The following is a 7882-nucleotide window of genomic DNA, read 5'->3' on the forward strand; positions in this document are numbered from 1 at the left end:
AGATACAGAGTGTTAGAGTAGATTAAAACATAATCGAATCATCTTACGCTTACAATTTCCATTTACAAATAGAAGAATTCAGATAGTTTGATTGTAAAAGGGAGAACTGGAATGGCTTCAAACACTAACCAAAAGGAAACTCACTGTTCTCTTATATCAGATAGTGCTGATTTTAAAACAAATATTTCTAAAGAGCACTAAAGTATAATGCAAAAAGTTCCATCCATTTGGAATGTATAATGATTACACATCTGTAACATCATAATATGTTCACAAAAATTATAAAGCAGTATTGCTAAAACTAAAAGTGAAATGAAGTCACAATCACAGGGGTAGATTTTAACAGAGCTATCACGCAGGAATCTACAGAAAAAGACTAAAAATAAGAAAATGTATAAAACCTTGAAACCATGTTTGACAAATTTGAGTACACCAATATATACAGAAAACAACTAACAACTGTAGATTATACATTGTTTACAAGTGTGCACTAAAAAACTAAAAGTTGACCATAGGTTTACACAAAAAAAGGAACTTTCAAGGAATGTAAAATGTAAAACAATTCAAATTTTACATTGGTGCAATTAACTAACAAGCCATAATAAAATTTAATTGGAAATATTAAAACGTAATTTCTATGTAACAGAATAGAATATAAATTTCTAAGTAACACTAGGTCAAACAGAAATCACAGTGGAAACTGGAAAACATTATGACCTTAATAGGTAATGGAAACAAAAAGGGGGCTTTTGAGTTGTTAGTAGTGTATTATTTATTCATCTAATACAGGGCTGGCTGCAAAATGTGTGGGGCCCAATGCAAAATACAAACGTTGGGCCCCTTGTTCAAAACTACTAGGAATTTCAAGGTTGTAGTATCAACTACAGAATTTCAAGGTTACAGTTAAACTAAGTACAGGACCCCTCTAAGGTGAGGCAACATCCACGAGGCTGACCTTGCCTCTGTAGTCACTTTGTAATACCTCCCTGAGATGTAATTGATGTTTCAATCAATTTTTTCTATGTGTGTTGTACTTCCCAATTAAATATACATATATATATATATATATAAAATATATATGAAATATATTTTTTAAATGCTGAGGTAGTTACCTGGGCAAATTAAACAAAATAGCTTGTGATGGAAGGAAAAAGTAGAACCTTGTACTCTTAAGATCTGTATTCTCTTCTCACTGTCAGGTGAATATCTGTTATGTCTCTGTACTTTTGTTTTAGAAACTTTGTTTCCAAAAATAAAACTGAAGCAGAGTGGCCTTGAAGCAGTCCTCATTCCTAGTTTCTTGGAGGTTATTGTTGGACGGCTTCCTAGGAGATGGCCATCTACAAAGCCCTGAAGAAGTTTGGGAATAAATGTGGAAATGTGTTTGTGATGGAGACAAAGAGGAAGAATAGAGTGAAATCATATAAAAATATTTCCCAGCAATTCATTTCTTGACATTATATTTAATCAGTAACATTGTAAAATATATATACCAAAAGTTTTTTCTAAAATGGTAAATTCACATGTATTTTTTCAAATTTCTACTTAACTGTGACAATGCAAAAATAATACTTTGATATATGACCTCCTTTTAATATTTGCTAAAAACTTCTTGCAAGAAGTATCAGGTGTGTAGATCAGAGAAGTGATAATTAGCAAGGTTTCTACTCTACTTAATCTTACACCTCTCTTGCATAAAATGAGGCATTAGCTTTCTAAATTTATCCAAATGAACATCAGTCGAGGTTTTAAGATGCAAAAATAAAATGCCATGAGGAAGTTGGTGAATTATGTCAAATTTCACAGCTGAGATGTGTATATATAAAGATTACATGCTATATCAATTTTATTTTATTGGTATCTTTCATTTAATGTCTAGTTTGGAAGGAGGAGCATCTGGTTTTAATGAGCTTACATGTGTTGATTTCTCTTCTCCCAAATAACACTGTTCATATAACACAAACTATTTGAAAAAAGTGCTACAGAATATACAAATAATCATGTATCTTTCAAATAATAAAGACTGAATTTTTTTAAAGGTTTATATGTTCAATATCATGAATATATAAGAGGCCAGATACTGAGTCAGTTTCATCCCATGGAAGGCATCCTCCTGTCTGTGGCATTTCAACCTTAACCCCTGAACTGTTCGGGATTTTATGTAACAAAGAAAGCTTTGGGCAAAAAGATCATATATTTCTGGAATTCTGCCCTAGGCATAAAAAGCTCTAGGAAAAAAATGGAAACTTAAATTTTACATATAGAGTGTTACACAGCCTTTCTGCTTACACTATATTTGAAAGTAATTTCCATCTACCCATCTATCCATTCATTCTTTAAAGAGCTATTTTAAGTACCTATTAAAGAATGCAGATGAATCAGATATAGTTTTTTAAAAAAGAATCATTACAGAGATGTTGAAAAATGTAAATAAAACCAGAAGTAGAAATAACTTATTCTGAATTGAAAATGTATTATGTACTGATATTTAGCAAGGAATTTTACATCCATAATTCAAAGTAAATGTATCTACATCCTTTTTGGGTATGGCAGAGGGAAAACAAACACACAGAAAGTTTTGGCTGAAATCACCAAGTATGTAACTTACAGAAGAAGAGTTCACATCTATTCTAACTCCAGACCCCGTGATTTAAACTCAGTGTTAGATTCCAGCACCTAAGTAAGATAGCCCTCAACTAAACAGCATTATGATTGTGGCAGACAGTTTGCTTACCTTCCCTTTGGACTGAGAAAAGGCGTGACTGGGACTGTCAAGCGTGAGCTACATCCTCAGCCACGCTCCCCCATAGCACTGCTGACCTTCATTAAGTCAAGTAAATTCTAATCACCTCACTTTCCTCGAAATGAATATATGTAGATGTATCTCCCTTTCTTTCCTTTGAATGAAAAGCAAGAATTTATTAAGCAGACAATTTTCAAACCCAAATATCTGTTGCTAGTTACAATAATATATTGCCTTCTGAACATACCCCCTGCATAGCCATTTTATTATTTAACTTCAAGGCAATAGTCAGCCCTCCTCTTGCTTTCAAGGAGTTATTTTAAACACCATTTCTCCCATAGTGCATCTCCGGTGTACACTTCAGTCAAGAACGTGTTCATATGTTGCTTTATTGTGCTACAAAATTGGTTTATTATACTGTACAGACTCTCTGCCCTCAAATCATTGTTGATCAGCACTAGAGTATCTGTTCTGCTTTTCCATGATACCATATTTGACGTTTAAATAGCATGTTGTTAACATATAATGAAATAGAAGTCTTTAAACCATAGTTATCATATTCTTTTCCTTTCTTTAGACTTAATTGCATTTCATTTCAGCATCTTACTTTCTTCCTCCACTGCAGACCTCACAGTGAGGTTAATACCCTGCGGTACATAAAAATGCATTTCTGAAGGAGGGCAGAAGTAAAAGGAGAGAAAGTGTTAAATAGTTTGACATTTTCTTACCACCTGAAAAAGGGCAAACACATTTCAGTATCTTATTGAAGACAAATGCCTGGCCTTTCACTCTTGGCTTCTCAGTGATAATAGCTGTGTTTCCTTACATGTTCATAGCACATAAAATATTTCATTGATTTGCAAACAGAAATCCTGTGTACAATCCAGGACAAATATGATCCTCCTTTTTACAGAATAGTATTTAAGTTTCAAGAATTCTGGAATTGCTCCCAGTTCACACTATGTGACTCTGGCCCCATGTCTTCCAAGGGCAAAGTGACCACATTAATCTCAGCTCTCTCCCAACTGCACATTTGTTGATTTCTTTTCTTTTCTTTTCTTTTCTTTTCTTTTCTTTTCTTTTCTTTTCTTTTCTTTTCTTTGTTTTTAAGATTTTTACTTTTATATCTGAATTTTACATTAGCTCCTTTAAATTTAATTAAGGTAAGATAACAAATTAAGTGTCCAGTTTTTTGAATGAGATAATCCTGGATTCAAATCCAAACTTTGTACATGACTTAATTAGGTAAATTCTATGCTCCTTTGAAGCTCACCTGGTCAGTTGCTGCAATCCCCGAGTAAAAGAACACTTCACACACAGTCCCACGCAGTGTTAAAAATCACGTTTAAGTCTGATAACGGGTTTTGTTTTCGATTGGTTAAATTTGTGATAACTTACTTAGATGTGGGTAATATAAATTACTTTTCGTGGCATCCTAAATAAAGACACTTAAAAGAGTATTTGCTGTAATCCTTATCAAATGCAGGAATCGAACTTACTACATTAGGTATTTTCATTAAAGAAAATTGGCCACTTTTAAGGCTCTCGACTCCATTTGACGGTTATTAAAGGTTTATTATCTATTAGTCAGCTTCAGGTTAGTCACAAATGTCGGGCCCAGCTCTCCAGATTTCATTCTTTGGGATTATTGCTCAGGGGGAGGAAGGAACTCTAAGCTTTCAATTTTTAGAACTATGTTATTTTTCTCCAAAATATTTATCCTGTGAATAAACCTTGGCTTCTTTATGGGCATCTGGTGTTTGTCTCTGTCCATGGAAGTGATAGAGGGAAAAAGGGACACAGTCGAGTTTTCTATTTACCTAAAACATGGAACACCATAAGTAAACCTTCCAACTTAATCAAATGGACCTGACAAATTTTCTCTTTAAAGTAACTAGAACTATTCTAGTAAGCTTTTTTTTTTTTGTACAGTTCAACACAGAGCTATCACTTTGAAAGGCATAAAAATCTCAGCATGCTACAAAACAATGCCCATATGTCCATTTTGAAAAATTGATACTTTATCCCAAAGACAAGAGAATTAAAGACCATTATTTCCATCTAAACTGTAAATTAATGTATTTTAATAAATACAAAAGTACTCAAGATAAGTTCTTGAAAGTCTAATCATATAATAGTAAATAAAAACCAAACTGAATTATTCTCAATTGATCTTCTACCATCATTCAAAGTAAGAAGTATGTAAATCTCACTAAAAATTCAGCATTTCTAACCCAAGAGTACAGGGAAACCAGTACACCACAAAAAGGATGATGTGTCTATTTTGTGCTATGAATTACAGTGTGTGAATCTGGAAAAATTACATTTATTCCTGTTCATTTAAGAAGGAAGTTGTGCTACGGTGTCAAGACCAATGGGACAGACTTAATCATCAAGTTCATTATCAAGCTAAGGCCAAATCTTTCAACCACTGCTATTTATTAAGCCTATACATCCTTCACAATATCTCAAAACACAATAACAGAGCTACAATACCTTGAAGGTCAGTGTTTCCATTATAACATGAATAGAACCAACCATTGTTTTTACTATTATTCAGATGCCGCAGAGACTCAGAAGTGAAAGGGCATAAATGATTACTTTGAGTAGGTTATAGCAAGACTTCTGCACGACCCCATTGTCAGTGATCGTGCTGAACAAACCAAACTACTTCCAGTTTTACCAAAAATTGCCATGATTTCAAAAAGAAACCCCAATTTATATTGAAATTATCCTTCCTGAAGTGCTCAATAATTTCAGAAGCAGGTGGAAAATAGAAACACCAATAGTCAGAGACAATCAAATATCCTCCTGATTTTTGAAATCTTGATGCTGATAAACCACTAGTAAAAACATCAATCTTTGAAAAATTCTTGAACTGATTATATATTTTGAGGAAAGAGTTTGGAAGAACTCTTTCTCTGTCCTGCAAGCTAGGATATGGCAGAAGGACTCACTTTTGGAACGTGGTGCCATGAGGGTTTTTGCAGACATGCTCCCCAGGGAAAGAATTATGTTATGTTGAAAATTATTTTTAAAAACACCCATTTTTTTAAATATTAAAAAAAAGAAATGTCTTATCCTCCATAATAATGTATTTAAATTATAAAAATAATAGATTTATTTAAATATACTTATGTTTATTTTTCCACTGCTACTGAATCCCTAACAAAAGCCATAAAAATTTCTGATGATCTGATAACAAAAATAGGACCAGCTAACTACTAATCTCAAGCTCCAAACTCAGATGTGCAGTTGCAATCAATTCATGCTAAATTTAATCAATTCAATTTAAAATTTATTTTAGTCAAATTAATGTTTTCATCAGACTTGAATGTGGGCTGTCGTGAGGGGAGCTTCCTTAGTCATTTGTTCGTGAATGTTCCTCCTCATGCACCCTAGTCCTCTGCTGTGACATGCAGTTTTCCAGCTGGTTCTCAGCCAGTTAGGTTGAACTGGACGTGGAAGCACCCTCTTCTTGCTTGTCAGTCGTGCAACATCTCACTTTTTGCCCCTTTTAGAAATAATTAAGGGAAGTTGTGTAAAGAAGTGATTAACAGAACAAATTCAGATTTCACTCTAACTACATAAGTGACCTGGGACAAGTTACTTAACTTTCCTCTCCCTCAGTTATCTGATCTGTAAAATAATAGTATAAACTATTTCATAAGGTTATTGTAAGGATTGAATACACATAAATCACTTTAAATATTGCCTGATATATAAGATGCATTTGTTGGATCTCTCCCCGATACAATGTTAAAGAGCATCGTTAGTAAATGCAAAAATTTACATGTATAATCTTTGTATTATATTGTTGACTTACTATTATGTTGTTGACTCCATATCACACTTTTTTACAGAAGAGGAAACTGAAGCCCAGGGATATTAAATACTATGATCAATATCACACCAAGGATGTCAAAGTCAAGATTTGAATCCAAATCGGCTGAGATTTCAGAGCATAAGTGTCTCATTTCAGTTATAATTATTGCTAAATGTGGCCTTTCAACAATAATGCAGATACACAACCTCCATTAACCTACAATTTTTCTCCATGTGAAGATACTTGTTCTCAAATATCTGAACTATTTTAAAATAGAATGACTAAAGCAACAATCACTTTATGGTGATCTTAAACCCTCTAGCCAAAAAAAAAAAAGTATTTAAGGAGAAATCTATTTCATAAGGAATATGACTCACTAGTTTGATGAGTGATTCAGTTTTTTATAAATATTCTTGGTGATTTATTTTCATTAGCTTTTATAAGAGGAGTGATATCCACCTTCTCACCACAATTTCTTTTGTTATTCAGCCTCCATTCTGGAGTGAAGAAGGGGGCCTGTGACAGATGCACGGAAATACATGAAAAACAATTTTTTCTAAATTTGTGCTAAAAATATCCTCTCCGTCTCTCCCTCTCTCTCATACACATACAAGCATTCATATATATATACACACACACATATATATATACATACACGCACATATCTACACGTGTACACATACATGTGCATAGGTGTGTTCATATCCATGACCCTGGTGAAAACAATACATGGAAAATTAAAATCATAGAAAACTTGAAGAAGATAATTTTCATATTTTTACATGGCATTGATTTTATAGAGCACTTTGCAGGTCTTTACTGTGAGTAGACTATTCTTTGCTCAACTACAAGATTTTTAAATGCAAAAATAAACCTTTACCAATAGAATGTTCTTGAAGGAAAGTCGTGCTTGAACGTGGGTTAAAATTCTGACTTTACTATTTTGTTTTTGCATTAATTAACCACTTTGGAGTCTTTTAGTGCCTCGATTTATAAATATAATGACATCGATAACTACCTCAGAGAGTCTTGTGAGAATTAAGTTAGTTTGTGCAAATTTATTAGAACAGGGCTGGACACATGACAGTTCTTTCTGTCATCTATTCTTTCTGCTTTTCTTAGATTTGACTTGTTGAACTCTGTTATTTAACTTCAGTATAGAGAAGTTCACTATTACCATTTCTGCATTTTTGGTTTTTAATTTTTTTATTTACATTCTAGGAGAATTTCAATTTAGTTTTTTCTTCCTCAAGACTAACAATCTCCCTGAATTATTTTTATTATTTTAAACTATATTATTGACATCAATTTAA

Source organism: Camelus dromedarius, chromosome 1, assembly GCF_036321535.1.
Source record: "Camelus dromedarius isolate mCamDro1 chromosome 1, mCamDro1.pat, whole genome shotgun sequence".
In the NCBI taxonomy this organism is placed as follows: domain Eukaryota; kingdom Metazoa; phylum Chordata; class Mammalia; order Artiodactyla; family Camelidae; genus Camelus; species Camelus dromedarius.